Genomic DNA, 15,418 nt, shown 5'->3' on the forward strand with positions numbered 1-15,418 from the left:
TCTGAAGTTCCCATAGGATCGAACGCCACTTCTCCTTTTTATTTCTATGGTGTAGACTAGTGAGGAGGAGGGACGCACCTCATGAAAATCATTATGTTTTCAGTATTTTTAGTCATTTTCTGGCAGACTATGAGCATATTTAGACACATATTACATATTTAGTGCTAAACCACTTTGTTCCTTTCGTGTCTCTGTATGTATATGTTTACTTTGTAAAAAATACATCCACATTCCGGTGTTTGTTAAAGTAGTTGTGGGGTAATAGATGAAAGAGTTATTTTCCTTTTTGTTGTTCCACCTCGAACGTGACCATTTATGGACGCTCCCATAGTGTTCCTTACTTTAAGATTCAACCTCAAGATCCTCTTGCGCCCTTACTTTTGGAAGCCATGGCCTAGATGTTACATTCTCATACCATAGTTGAAGCCTGTTTTAGCCACAAACCTGGTAGAGAAGCTCGCTACCCACTGCTTAAATAATCTATTATAGGTTGCCTCTGTTCTCACAACCTAAAAGCATTATTATTATAGCCATGTCCATATCCCTCTTCCGCCCCCGCAGCTGTTCGTGTGCAGCTTTCCCCTGAGATCACACAAAACTCACTTCCTGCTTCCCGTCTTGACTGGAGCGCAATCAAAGATGGCCGCCCGCCTGTGTTTTTGTGAATGGGAGCGAGGAGGAAGGAGGAAGGGCGACCTGTGGGGCTTTGTGTTTGACTTGGAACAGAGCTGCGGCGGGAGATCAGTCGGACTCAGTGTGTTTCGTACTTGCGCCACAATTTATGCCATTTGTGCATTTCTCCGGTCGTATTTATAGAAACATTTGTCCGGCAGCTGTGGATCTGCCAGAGTCATCAGATTGTAATCAGTTTTACTTCCTCTGCCTGGATTCAATGTTCTGAAAGTCCAAGCTAACTTCTAATATGTCGATTATGAGCCTATGGTGCATTTAAGGCTAACTAGAACAAGTGTATAACCCAAGTTTAAAAGCCATCTTTGCATGTTTTGAAATGAAAGAGAAGAGAAAGAGAAAGGAGACAGATCATGTCTGCTGGCTGTTCAGTCTTTTCATTAAACGTGGCAGAGTAGGACCTTTTTCTCCCTTTGAGGATACTTGAATCAGGCAGAATACACTTTAGTTAGTAGCCGAGAAGATTATTCAACACAGCTACAGAAAATGACTTACTTACTTACCCACATAATCTGGGCCTGACACATCTCCACAGTTAGCTTTGAGTTATGTAATGAAAAATATATCATTCATGCACTTTTTATATATTGGTCATCATATTTTTTTTGCCTTCTGTCCACTCACTCACGTAGACACTTCTGTGTTATCTCCGCTGGACAGCACCCGCCTAAACTAACTCGCAGGAGTTCTTTCTGAATTCAACACCTCAGTCATTATTTCATTTCATTTTCATTCATTTATTTATTAATCTGAGCAGCATCGTAATTGAAGCATCTTTTACATAGTTGTGCTCATAAGGAGTAGGAAGAACTTCAAAGAACTTATATGAACCTACTAGCGATGCACCTATACCACATTTTCTAAAACCAATACGAGTACGAGTACTTTGATTTAAGTACTTTGCCGATACCAAATACCAATACAAGTACAAGGCATTTTCTTCAACATACTGTGAAGTGAATAGACGGTTTACAGACTTCCTCACAGCAGACTGGTTAGTAATTAGTTAATTTACTCATTTACATTTCCTTGAGTAAAGTCGGCTACACTTTTAATTAAAGTTATATCAGAATTGTACAGATGCCTTTTTATTTTCATTCAATATTATTTTACATTTTTATTTACACTAAAGAATTCTCCAGTTTGTTGTTACTTTCTCTCCTCAGCAGAGCTGCGTCATGTAGGAGCGCCGGCCACACGTCAAGTGGTATCGGTTTATGGACCTGATGAATGAGTTTGAGTATGAGTACAAGCGTGTGGTATCAGCCCGATACTGGTATCGGTCCATCCCTAGAACCTCCCCCATATCTCTCATGGATCTACAACATCACATCAGCTTTCAGCACACGCTTGTGTATGTCAGGCAACACATGCATGAGTTGACATGACAAGACAATAAACATTTGTGTAACTTTATTTATGTCTAAAACAGCAGCCCAGGCTCCTGCTGAAGTCCAGGTAAACTCTTTTTATAGTTCAACTGTGAGAGTCCATTATTCATTGATTTCTTTTTTCCTACGGTCCAAAAGCACCGCGGCCCAACCGGGAAACGTGCCGGTTCTCCTGATTACCCAGCACACCACTGTAGGAGACTCCTGTCCCAGCCACTATGTCGTTACTAAATGTTTCTGTTGTCCTGCCTGAATAATAAAATAAATAAAGCATGATGTAGGACCTTCACATCATAGTTGTAAGTTAAAATACAGGAACAACGTTGATTGTAGCTAAAGTGATTTGCATGTTGCATCCAAAGCTAAGCTGACAGTTGTTGGGCCTATCCCCCTCACACTGACTTCTTTGTGTGTGAATGGGGTCAAAGGCCACTCTCGGGCGGCTGCCGTTTGTTGCTGGAGCGTCAGTCGATAAACCAGTCGGATCCTAACTGTCAGGAGAGGATGACAGAGGTGCTGCTTGTAAAACACTCACACTCACAGACAGGCACATTGTTGGTCTAACGTCTCCTCCCTCAAGTCAAAGAGCGGGCGACCGACTGACACCGCCTCACGCCTGCACGACTGAGAGCGTACACAAACAAATACAGTGCCATGCTGTCACGCCCAAGAGGCTCTGCAGACATCTTACAACCCTTTGATGCCTTCATGTAGTCTTTGGAGTGAAAGAAGATCTGTGGCTTTGTGTATTATGAATTAGCCATGTGCTGGGAGAAAAGGGAACAACCACACGATGCTGATCCAGATGTGTTTTTTTTTATTAACAACTCCAAATTTGGGATTGCTTTAAAAGAGCAAACGTTGACTTTATTGTATTATGTTTTTTGCGTTGCATCGAGCACTATTTAAGATTCATTAGCCAAGTCCAGCAGCAGCAAAACGCGGGTACAGTTCGGAGGGGAGCTCAGCAGCATTCAATATCAAAGGTTGGCATTAGCTATTTTGAGAGGCGTTAATGTAAGTGCTATCATTTACACATCCCGCAATAGGCCGGTTTGTTGTGGGCTTCAATCACTTCAGCTCCTGTGCGGCGGCGGTCCTCATGTTTTCTGTTTACAGGCAGCAAAGAGGCTATATTGTCGCTACTAGTTGGGAGTTTTGCTAAAAGCATACTCCAAAGATAACAGGGAAGGGTTGTATTTGGATTGGTTAGAATGTAAGGCTGAAGCAACACGTGTGTCACCAGGGCTGTCACGATCAATACTACATCGACTTATCGTTCATTAAAGAAATGGGTAAACGATGCATTTTCAGGCTCGATGTTTATCGTCTGTACATTTATGATTTTTGACTGAAGCAAATTGAGTTTCATAATATTTCATGTTTATTCCAGCTTGTGTGGTATTTTAGGATATAATGATGCACTTTTAGAACAACGGTTTACTGTCATTTTGATGCCTGAGAGTTGACAGTATCTAGTATCGTTAGAGTCAATAATATCGTTTATCACGATACTTTCCTGCCGTAACCTCTTACTTAACCTCTTACCACCCGCCTAAACTGAATGCATTCTCTCTGTGGCTATAGGCCAGTCTAACGCCTCATTTGAAAGCTAAGACCCACAAAACGGATATTATTCCTCACGCTGTTGCCCTCACTTTTTTTTTTCACTTTTTTCAATCTCTTCTTTGTCACAGTGTCACTTTTTGGGTTCATCTTCTTTGTCACTTTTTTGTCACTTTTTTGTCACATTTTTATTACTATTTTGTCAGTTATTTGTAGCTTTTTTGTTCATTTCTTGTCACTTTTATATCACTTTTTGGTCATTTTTACGTCAGTTTTTGGTCAGTTTTTGGTCACTTTTATGTCCGTTTTTTATCACTTTTATGCCACTTTTGTGAGGATTTTTTACATTTTACATCCTCGTTACGTTCATATTTTTGTTGCTATTTTGACGCTTTTTTTCTCCCCAAGAAGAAGAGAAAATGTGATCGGTTCAGGTGGGAGTTAAGAGGTTAATGTATCGAACTTCAGATTCATTATGGTGACAGGCCTATGTGTCACTGTGAGTGTAAATCATTTCTGCTGCGTTTTTTTTGTTGTGTTGAGAAGGACTTAAAAGACTGATGTTGTAAAAAGAAAACAAAAGTGAACAAGACGATAAGAGCAAACATTTAATATGCCAATTTTAGCCATAACCAGATGTCTGCCATTTTAGGGTTAGAGTTGGGGTTTGACTGAGGGTTAGCAATAATGCATATTCAATAAGGGGAGGGGAGTTTACGGTTCATAAGCCAGTGTGATGCCTCATCTGAAAGCCAAGACCCCCTAGTTTCTAAAACTATGTGTGAGATCTGTGTGAGTGAAACACAACTTACATCACATTCACGTTCCTAACCCTATTTATAAAGCCCTAACCCCTGGCCCGAGGGGGGGGGGGGGGACGCCAAGTGACAGATTAATATCATCTGATAGAGCTGGGACATATGACTATAAAATCCCCCTTGACTTTGCAGAGGCTTGTTATAACAATGCCACTGTGAATTAGGGCTGCTCGATTATTGAAAAAAAAAATAATAATCATGATTATTTTGGTCATAATTGAAATCCCGATTATTCAAACGATTATTTGTTGCCTTTAAAAAAAAAAGTCTACCTTTATTTAATTTATTTATTAATCAAACAACTATGCTGAATATTTTATGTTTCTGAACAGTCATAAAAGTACAAATGATTTCAAGTTTGCCTCGATTAAGGAGAGGTCCCTGTTTCACACCTGCCCCCTGCTGGCCGGCCCGCACACCTGCGCAAGTAAACTGAGCAGCGCGGCCTGATGACATCATCACACAGCGCTGTTTGTTTTTGAGCCGTGGCACATGAAATGCGGAGGGAAAATAATCCCAGTGGCCTGAAATAATGTAAGTCTGCTTTGAAAAAAAAAAAAAAAAAGTGAAAAAAATATATATATATATAAATTAGATTATGCTAATTTAATAATCGTTTAGTGTAATAATCGAAATCGTAATCGATTAATTGCACAAAGGTCGGTTGGGGAGTGTGTTTTGTACTTTTCACACATTTGTAAAGGTGCATAGTTTTTTTTACAATAAATACTGTGACTGAGTGCTTTTCTCTTTAATGCAGCTCTTTGTTCAAACCAAGCCCTGGAGATCCAAGATGGCAGTGTATTATTTTAATAGCATGTGCTCATTGGCGCATGTTGCCAGAACGAAAACTCTGCTGCCACGCTTTATAGTTTGTCATATTAGCAGACTTATTGGGTAAAGTGGAGTGCTAAAAGACTGGATTGAACAGAAATGCCACAGTTTCCAAACAAATGCTTTGATCGCTGCACTGCCGCTGCTCACTAATTGATGTTTGCCATAGTCTCCGTATTCTCCATAACTACAAGGCCACTGGAGCAGAGCCATGAGCTCCCACTTGGTCATGCTATACATTTCAAAGAGATACAGGCTGCACGGCAATGACTATAACGGAGTGGATCGGACACATGACATTGAACAGTGACCCATTGACCTGCATGTTTGAGTGAGTCACTAAAGAATCAGACTTTCCTTCAACAACTCTGCCAGGGATGAGCTCATAGTTTAAATATGCGGGTTTGACGTAAACGTTTCCGTGATTCTAGATTTGTTTCAAGTGGACGGGCACGGAAGAGTGAACATTATGTCACTTCCTATACAAGTCCAATAAAACGACGCAGCTGGACATTTGTTTGATTGTGAAGGCAGACGGAAACCAGTTGTTTTTCCTCACAGGGCCAGGGTTATCAACTGAAGCCCCAGCCAGATTGTACACAGGCCTGGGGAATGATTTCAAGTTATAATGGTGCAAAATGTCACTGCTGAATTACCATAAGTCTTTGCACACGGAATCAATCAATCAATGGTTTTGTATAGCCCAATATCACAATGTGTCAATGTAAAGTCCAGGCAAGTGAAGCATCCAGGAAAACATAAACATAATGTCCTGTTAAATGTCAGCAGCAGGTGATGAGGATCGGCGTGGGTGCTCCCTGTCCTTAGACTCTCCAGCACGGCGAGGAACAACTCAAAAACCCAGGGGGAGAAAAGAGAAACCTCGGGGAGAACCACAGAAGGAGAGATCCACTCCCATGGACGGACAGGCTATAGACCCAGGGCCCATGGAAGTCCCTCAGCAGACGGGCCAAGATCACAGACCGTCCAGTCCATGTTGGGGCATAGTTCTCCTTGACCGATCCATGTAGGCGGGGCGGGGTTCCTCCGTTCGATCTGGACAGACACACCCGAGGGGGAGTGGGACAGGAGACACCATGTGAATAGTAATGAACTACAGATAAAAGAAATATTGTATCATGATAAGACAAAGAAGAAGAGGATAGCGCTCAGTGGACCGTACTTCCCACAGCAGTGTTTCTCCTAAGGCAGCTTTACTTCAGGCTGTGGGTTAGAGCTTTACCAAACTGACCTGATCATAAGCTAATTCAAAGAGGTGCAGTACGTTTTGAGCCTAGTCTTAAATGTAGGAACTGTGTCTGCTTCTTTAACGTGGGCTGGGAGTTTACTCCATAAAACCGGAGCTTGGTAGCTGAATCACTAGTTGCCCTGAGTTTTGAGAGCGGAGAGCTCTGGTTGGCTGATATGGAACGATAGTGTCTTAGAGATAGAGCAGAGCCAAACCCTTCATGGTTTTAAATGTGAGGAGCAGGATTTTAAATTTGATTCTAAACTCAACAGGAAGCCAATGGAGAGACTTTAGCAAAGGTGTGATGTGTTCTCTTCTCTTTGTCCGCGTCAGCAGTCTTGCAGCTGCATTTTGAACTAATTGAAAACTTTTTTTTTTTTTTTAACTGCTAGCAGGCGGTTACAGTAGTCCAGCCTTGATGAAACAAATGCATGAATAAGTTTTTATGCATCACTGCAAAATGTTAGCAACATGAGGCTGAGCAACATGAGTTTTATTCCTATGCACAGTTAGCCGTGTCTTGCTAAATGAAATAAATATTAAAGCAATACTTTGCAGGAAACTTACTCAGGATGTAAATACGTCTAAGGAGGAGACTTCTTTGTTGGAGCACGCTCACACATTCATTTTGAGGTTTTCATCCCTTTTTAAATCATATTTTATTATTTATATGTTAGAATATGGACATTAAGTTTACCCAACACTCGCCAAAAACATTACCTGCACAGAGCCTACTCCACTTTGTTGTAAGGCTGAAACGATTAATCGATTAATCGGCGACTAATCGATCATTGAAAGAGTCGACAACTATTTTAGTAATCGATTAATCGGTTTCTGATTCACACAGACTAAAGTGGAGCAAAAATGACCTAAAAAATTTAGCAATTTTGATGAAAACCTACTTCAATTTTGTATTTAGGGTCTGTAGTGTTTTGTACATTGTAAATTTCATGAATAGTTCCTTCAAAAAACATTTCCCTTTAGTTAACTCCATCAACACATCCTCAAACAGCACCACTTAAGCTATAATGTGGTAAAAAAAAATGGAAAAAATAAAATTTTCCACACCATTCACAGCCAAGCGATTAATCGATTAATCGTAAAAATATTCGACAGATTAATCGACTACAAAATATTCGTTAGTTGCAGCCCTACTTTGTTGTCTAAAATATGTCTGTAAGTTTTTATTTATTTTTTCTCATTATCACTGCAAGACACTGTATAACAAAAAATCTATCTCTGTTGTAGCTCCATGTGGTGAAGTGCGGTCTGTATCCTGCCTCATGCAAGTCAAATGTTAGCCTTCCGCATGCAAATGGGACACATGCAAATCCCTGGCATTCTCTGCCAAAAATATTTTTAGCTTCAAAGATAACAAAAAAATGTCCGTGGCATTTTGATGGATAGTTCAAGGCAACCTTCAAGATGAAAATGTGTGGAAATCCCCTGCATAGAGGCCGGTGGCTTCAGATGACGTCACACGGACATTTGGTCGTGTTGATATCAGTTTGTGGAAATCCCTTGTAAGAAAAGCGAGTTGATTGAATTTGACAGACTGAGCCGCTTTTGTTTCACAGTCTCGTCGGTATTAAATGGAATTAAGTTCAGATTTCCAAAGATGGGAGGAGCAGTTAGTGTTTGAAGAAAGGGAAGAGAAGACTGCAGAGAAGGCATAGTGATATTCAAAGGTTCTGCTACTATGCCAGACAAGACTTTTTCGATTGTTCCATATTTGTAACTTCCTTTTGTCTCTTCTCTTTATCTCCTGCTCATCTACAAACTGCTGCATATCAGAGGTCGTGTTTTTCTTTTACTGGATCACACATCTGAATCCCTGACGTCTGCTCTGTCAGATGGACTGGATTAACTTAATGAAGTGATGCTCTTAACAAACTGGCACGGCAGACGCCTCCATTTCCTCTCATCGCATGTGGTCCGGTATAAAAAACATGTGAAAACTTGAAGGGCTTGTGAACTTTGTGAGCATGTGCCCGACCATACTGTTGCTCAACCCAAGCCTGACTGGGATTTTATGCTTTTGTTGACAAGACACTAAACGAAGGATCTCAGGAAAATGGTAGAAATGTCTTCTTCAGGTAATTCTAGTCCAGTGGGAGTCGACATGTGAGTGTTTTGAATGTTTTTAACCTGTGTAGCTAAGTCCAATAAGGGCAATATGACTAAATAATCTACAACATCATACCTCCAAAGCATTACCCAGATGCTATGGAAATAATGCGTTTGTATTATAAATCTAAAAAATGTTATATATAACTTTACAAGTTTTATTTCAAATCGTTCCCGTAACTACCTTTTACCTCTAAATATTTTCCTTTTTTCCCCCTCAATAGATATGGCATTGTTACTGTGAGCCATGGCACGCTTGTTGTAATAATTTGAACTTTGCCATCAAACATGCACACACTGTAGACAAAAAAGAGTTTTTGAAGATCTGTTCTTCGCTTGAGTAGTATTTATGTTGAGAACTAAATATAATACTTTCTACTCCACTACTAAAGTTAATATTATCATGTGCTTTGTTAATATTACAATCCTAAAAATGCGCACTCCAGAACAGTAGGTGGTGCTGTGCAGTTGTACTGACAAATGCCACTGACTCACAACAAGGAAGAAGGATTGTCCCCGTTGTGTTGCCGTAGAGGGAATCTGAGCACAATTGTATTATTTTTGTAGCTGCAAAGTCAACTTTTGATTTCTATGGATTTGTATTTTTACACTGCAAATACTTTTGTACTTTCACTTAAGTAACAATTTGACTGAACTAGGGCTGAAACAGCGAATTGATTAATCGACAACTAATTGATTATTGAAATAGTTGTCAACTATCTTTTTAATCGTTTTCTGGTTGACACAGACCCAAATACAGAGTTTAGTATTTTTTGTTTTCAAACTTTGGGTGTGTAAAGTGTTTTGTACATTTCATAAATGATCTGTCTGTGCCCCAGGACAATTATCCAATCAGAGAGCAGAATGAATCCACTCTTATTGTTGCCAGATCCAGTTTTAAACCAGTTTGGAAATAAACTTCCTCATTTCTAGCTCTGTCCCAGATAAAGTCGCAGTCAGTGCCAGTGCCGCCTCCAGTCCTTAAAGCTTTGAACTCTGGAGGTTCTTAGCTTTCAAGTGAGGAACGGCCTGTTCACAGAAACTTGTGCTTGTGTTTATGTGCAGCTTTGAGCAAACCGAGTTCAGCTGTGACTTTTTCAAAGCGCTAAGAACTTGATGCATGATTAATCGATTAATTGTAAAAATAATCGGCAGATTAATCGATTACCAAAATAATTGTTAGTTGCAGCCCTAGACTAATGGGCGCTGGCTGCTCTGTTTTATGACCACGACACTGGGGGCCGCCATTGCTGTAGTACCTCCATATCGCCACTAGGCCCCCATTGAAAAGCATTGGAGTTTAGGCACCTTAAAAACAACTTTAACGCCTGGTTTCAATGTTTTCAAACCTAGACTAGGCTAGATATTCCTCCAGAAATAACGCTGGGATAATCACAATATATGAAACCAGGCTGGTTTTCGTAAAAAATAATTTTAGAAATCTCGTACTTACTGTTAGCATTGGAGCAGCGCGAGCTACACGTCACTTAAGGGCCGAGTCTACAGTGAAGATCCCGCCCTTATGCCCTTTTTAGGAACATGCTTCGTCAGAGCTGGGGAGGGGGAGTCTGTAAATCCGCCATGAATTCCCCCTCGACCGTGGTCATTATGGTAAACGGGGAGGAGTGAGCATAAGACGTCCATTATTTTTTTACAGTCTATGCCCTAGACTCAGCAACTTTTACCTTTATGAACATTGAGATGCCTTGTGTATAAATAAACATGCCTTGCCTTATTGGAGTAACATTTAACCCGTCAACAAAAGAGTAGCGCCTAAGCCAAAATGACAAAGTAATGAATAATGATTCGCTTATAGTAAAATCTTGGCCTCTTATAACACAAAGCTCTTACCACAGGCTCTCAGTCGGCCAGTATCAGTGCTGTGTGTCATTGTTTTGAAGTGAGAGCCGCCTGTATTTACTCAGCACTTTTACAGCAGGTGAAAGCAGGCGTGTGCTCCCCTCAGCAGTTGTGCGTCTGTGTGCGTTTGCGCGTGTGTACTTGTGTGTACTTGTGTGTACTCGTGTGTACTCGTGTGTGTACGTATGTGCAGCAGGTGAAGTGTGACTCAGCCTGGTGTAAACAGTGAGCTCACAGTCTCACGGGGAGAGCCCGGCAGGTGCTCCTCCTGATAACTGCACCGAGGGCGACTGTTTGGGTTTGAGCTGATGTTGTGGCTTGAAAGAAAAGTGAGATACCGGCAACGCGAAGGTGTGGACGGAATAATGAAATATACGCCTTTAAAAAGAGTCAACATTGGGATCATTACTTTTTGAGAGATGGCTGCTAAACCTTTAAGAGTCTCATGCATTTTTAAGTTTCCACCCAATATTGGTCACTTCCTTGTAGGATTTGGGCTATTGTGCATGTTTTATGTTGATGGTGAAAATCAGGAGCACCAGTAAGAACCCGCCCTGCTGGGAAGTGTCTTGTTATCAGAGGCGCAAACATAAGTGTAAAGCAGTACTAAGTAACTCTTCCCCCTAGAGGCCATAAGCGCAACTGCAGGTGTAGTAGCAAGTTACGATTTTTTTAACTTATTAATTGTCTTGGAGAGTAAATACTACACTGACAGGAAAGGCGAAGGGAGAGAGGGTTACTGTGCATCCAATTATACAATGGAAATATTTTTTTTCACTCAAACTTGACTGTAAATACTGTTTAAAGTGACGTTAGCCCGCAGTTAGCTTTGCCCGTTAGCATGTTAGCTTCTTCTTCGTGATTCCATTAGTGTGTATTGCTTTCTCCGGACCGGTGGCAGACAAGTTGCAAACATGGTTTTCTGTCCAGAGACACCAGGGGGAGATGAAAGACCCTCCAATCATCCCATAAACACTTGTATTACCCCCACAGGGACTACGAAAAGGATTTATTAAGGTCAACACGTTACTTAGTACTGCTTTAAATCAGTATTCTGAAAAGTATTTCCATTTGTAAAAGATTGCAATATGCTAACAGTTAGCCTAGCTAGATGCTGTAGCTCCGCCTCCCCCAACAACATTTCTACAGCACAGACTCAACCCATCCACATTTAAAGTGACATATGATATTTGTGATATTTGCATAATGAAAGCCCTGCAGGTTCAGTGAGAAGACGATGAGCGACGTGTAATTTGGTCTAAACTATAAGTCCAGTCCAGTCGTCCAAGTCCTCCCCCCCTCCCTCCACCCCTGCCCCGTGTATTGTGTTCTGTGCCTGTATAAGGTAATGGGAGCCCCCGGTGTGTATCGTGCCGCAGCTGTGAGTCTAAAATGTAAACTATTTGGCCAAAACATGCATCAGTCACACTCCTCTCGGTTACACAAGGGCCATGAGAAGACCTCAGCAAGCTGTTTAGTCCCGTGGGGAAAATCAGAAAAGCAGTTAGCATAATTTGTTTAACATTGAGAGACTGATGTGTTGAAAAAAAATGGGGAAAGAAAATGTCCCTGGAGGGATACCGTAGCTGTTTACCAGAGCTGAAAGGGGGGGCAGGTGAGGGTCTAAGTTATAATGATAGGCTAACAATCAGTTTTAGCGAGGTATACGTAACATGTCCCGCCCACCTCAAAACAAATCTGGCTTCTGGAAGTAAAATACCATTTCATTTTCACATAGACTTTCAAAGCATTCCAAAGAGTTTATTCAATTTGAAATACCCTTTTAACTTTTCAGTTTTGCAAGCGCTGGATTAAAATTCCCAAACTGAATACCACACCGTTTATTAGCTCCAATCATTCTTTTCAAGTCTTGATCAAAAAATAAATGAGTCATAGGAATGGATGATTTAGTTGCTGAACCAAAAGCGGATTTCAAAGAGGATGGGACTTTTCGGCACCGTCGTCCCTGAATCCAACTCGGGACCTTCAGCTTCTCCAGGAGATGTGATGCTTCTCACTGGGCTGGTGATATCTTTACGTCTGAGCTGCAGTCAAACAGAGGGCAGTCTTCAGTATGTATGTAATCCGTCAATAATTCATAACACGCTCCAGTATATAGGGCTCTGAGCTGAGGTCAATGAATATTTCACTCACTGATGCAAACAGTGTTTAAGAGGGGCTTGGGCCATATAGAAAAAGAATAATGGTCCAATCAACTTTTTGAGCTTTTGAGCGTGTTATAATGTCATATCCAAATGATCGTTTTCACACTGTTATGCGAAGCAATCTCCAATTCAATGAGCTTGTTGTCAGTTCTGCTGCATGAAAAGCACATGCAGAAAGTGAGTGTCATCCGCATCGCAAGCAGCCACGGTGCATCGGGAAATCAGATTTGAACATTTTTGCTTTCACAACCTAAAACATCATTGTAATGAACACAATTAGTAACAGTTCCATTTAAGTCTTGTTTTGGTCTTGATGTCTTACACAATTTAAAAATTAAAAATAAAACAAATAAAAAGTGTAATTCATGTCCTTAGTTAATGTCAATGCTCAGTTGTCTTGTCTGCGTAGCTACCATTGTTAGCTTAGCTTGTAGTTTTGTATTAGCCTGTTTCTGAACCACTAGTTTTGTTTTATTGTGGCTTATAACATAGATATCATAGAAATATCGTTAGCTATCTGACAAATGTTTAGATCTGTTAGCCGCCTGCCTCCCGGACCTGTGTGAATTGAGCGTTCTATACCCAAGCTAATGACTGGTGAAGACAGTGTCTTTTAAAGCAGCCTATGCTGAGGTATAACATGTCCATTTCATGGCATTTATATAATTTCTGTGAGTTTCCTTCAGTAATATATTATAAGATGATCTTTCATGTGTATCTGACCCAATTAAATGCAAAAACTCAACTGCATGGAATGTAGCATTTAGCTCAGAGGCCATTTTTATATACGGTAATTTATATCTAAAGTAAAATCTCAAAAGTTAATAATGATTTTCTAGCTAGTCTTTGGCCTCACTTACATATGGTCAATGGTTGACAACAGCTGAAAACATCTGTATCATTCATAATTTGTGATGTTTGGTGGCTAATGCTAGCATGTGTATAGGAAAGGTTAACGAACTCTTAACAAGTTTCCCGGATTAGCCAGTTAGCTAACTATATACATACGTTTTTTTTCTAGGGGTTACATTTTGTTTTTATTACGTATCGTAGGGCAGTCTTTACCTGTCAAGTGTATTTTCCATGCACAGACTGTCATTTTATTGATAAAACATAAAACATCAAAAATGATTCAGGATATGTCCACAATAAAACACAAAACTAGCTTACCAGGAAAAAGCAGCAATTATCTACTCATTTTGCAAAATTGTTTGTGTGTGTTTTTTACCCATTACTAGCAAATATTTTTTGTTTTTGTACTGATATAACCACTTTGTTTATATAGTTGAGAAATGGACGGCTCGCTGTGGCGGTGTAAAAATACCTTTGTTTTCTCTAGCGGTGGCGTTACATTTCAGCAGCGTTATTTAAAAATCAATACGCGTCTGTCTCTCGGCTCTATTTACCCGTCTTGTGCAAAAACATATTAATTTCTGCTGGTCCATTTTCCATTTTGACTGTCCAGATAATATAATTTTACTCTCTGACAGTTGCGCCCTGATTGGCCGATGGAGAGGCTGTCTCCCTGACGGAGAGTATCTGTATCAGCTGCTGGAGGGATTGATATATTAATTTCATATCCACTTCACTCTTAAATTGCACTGTCAAAAATATCTGTGCAGAGACGGCTGACCATATGTCCATGTTTTACACGATGAGTTATAATTATTGCGGCAGGATATGAATTCAAGCCATTATTCTTCAGGGGGCACACAATTGACTTTTTTGACATTTCAACCATGTTATAACATCGTTCCTCTACTAAAGCATACTTACTTGGAGTATTTTGCTTAGTAGGCTGGTTTACATCACATCTTCAAGGCAGACCTGGATAAATCACCATATACATTTAAAGGGGCATACCACAGGGCTCTGTACTCGCACCGTTGCTGTTGATTCTCCATATAAATGATTTACATGTAACATTTTTCAGTGCAAATTGCCAACTTTAGTTAGTATTTCCTGGATTTTCATGCCATAATAAGTAAAACCATGAAGTGTTTTCTTACGAAACAAAAAATAATTCCGAGGTGCCCAAGAGCAGATTTAGAAGCCGCAATGATGCATGATACGGATATAGACACTAATACACTCATATTGGTTATTAAGCGTAACTATGCAAGGAGTCTTTAACGTTCTAAAAGAAAAAAGGGAAATGACGCTTAGTAGAGGCTTTGAGGTCCGTGAAAAAGTATTTTGTTATTATAGACATGCATTACAATGACAGAAACACAACTGGGCCAAATCTAGGTTAAAAGCTCTCCAATCTTTAGCCTCATAATCCTAAATATGTCACCACGCTATCTAAGTCAGTGACCTGAATAAAAGAACATACATTTCACCTTAATATTAAAATAATTTGTGGTTGGCCATCTTTAAAGGGACTATATGGAGTTTAAAAATGTTAAAATTAAGTATTTTCCTCCCCCTACATGTTTCAATAATGTCCTAAGGTGTAGAATGAGCCCAGACACATTCACCACAACTGCCTCTAAAACCCTGCACTGTCACTCAAAAAGGTGTTAATTCGGGTCCGAAGTGCCGTCATGCACGAGCTTCATATAGAAGGTGCAGTTACACGTATGACCTGAGGTGGCAGTAGTGAGTATAAAATGGCGAACTTGCATCTAGCCCCTTTAAATGGCCAATATATAATATAGTCTTACCGACTCAGTTTTGTGTGATTCAAGCTTTGAGACTGACTAACAACAATAATTT

General features: G+C 40.2%; 1 protein-coding gene across 3 annotated transcripts in view; it reads left to right on the forward strand.

Annotated features, from left to right (window-relative positions):
• The window catches only part of dip2cb (disco-interacting protein 2 homolog Cb), a gene marked incomplete at its 3' end in the record, with an annotated part of 159,535 nt that overhangs the window by 68,777 nt on the left and 75,340 nt on the right, over positions 1 to 15,418 (forward strand). The window lies entirely within an intron of this gene.

This window comes from Gobius niger, assembly GCF_951799975.1.
Source record: "Gobius niger genome assembly, chromosome: 13".
NCBI classification, from domain to species: Eukaryota; Metazoa; Chordata; class Actinopteri; order Gobiiformes; family Gobiidae; genus Gobius; species Gobius niger.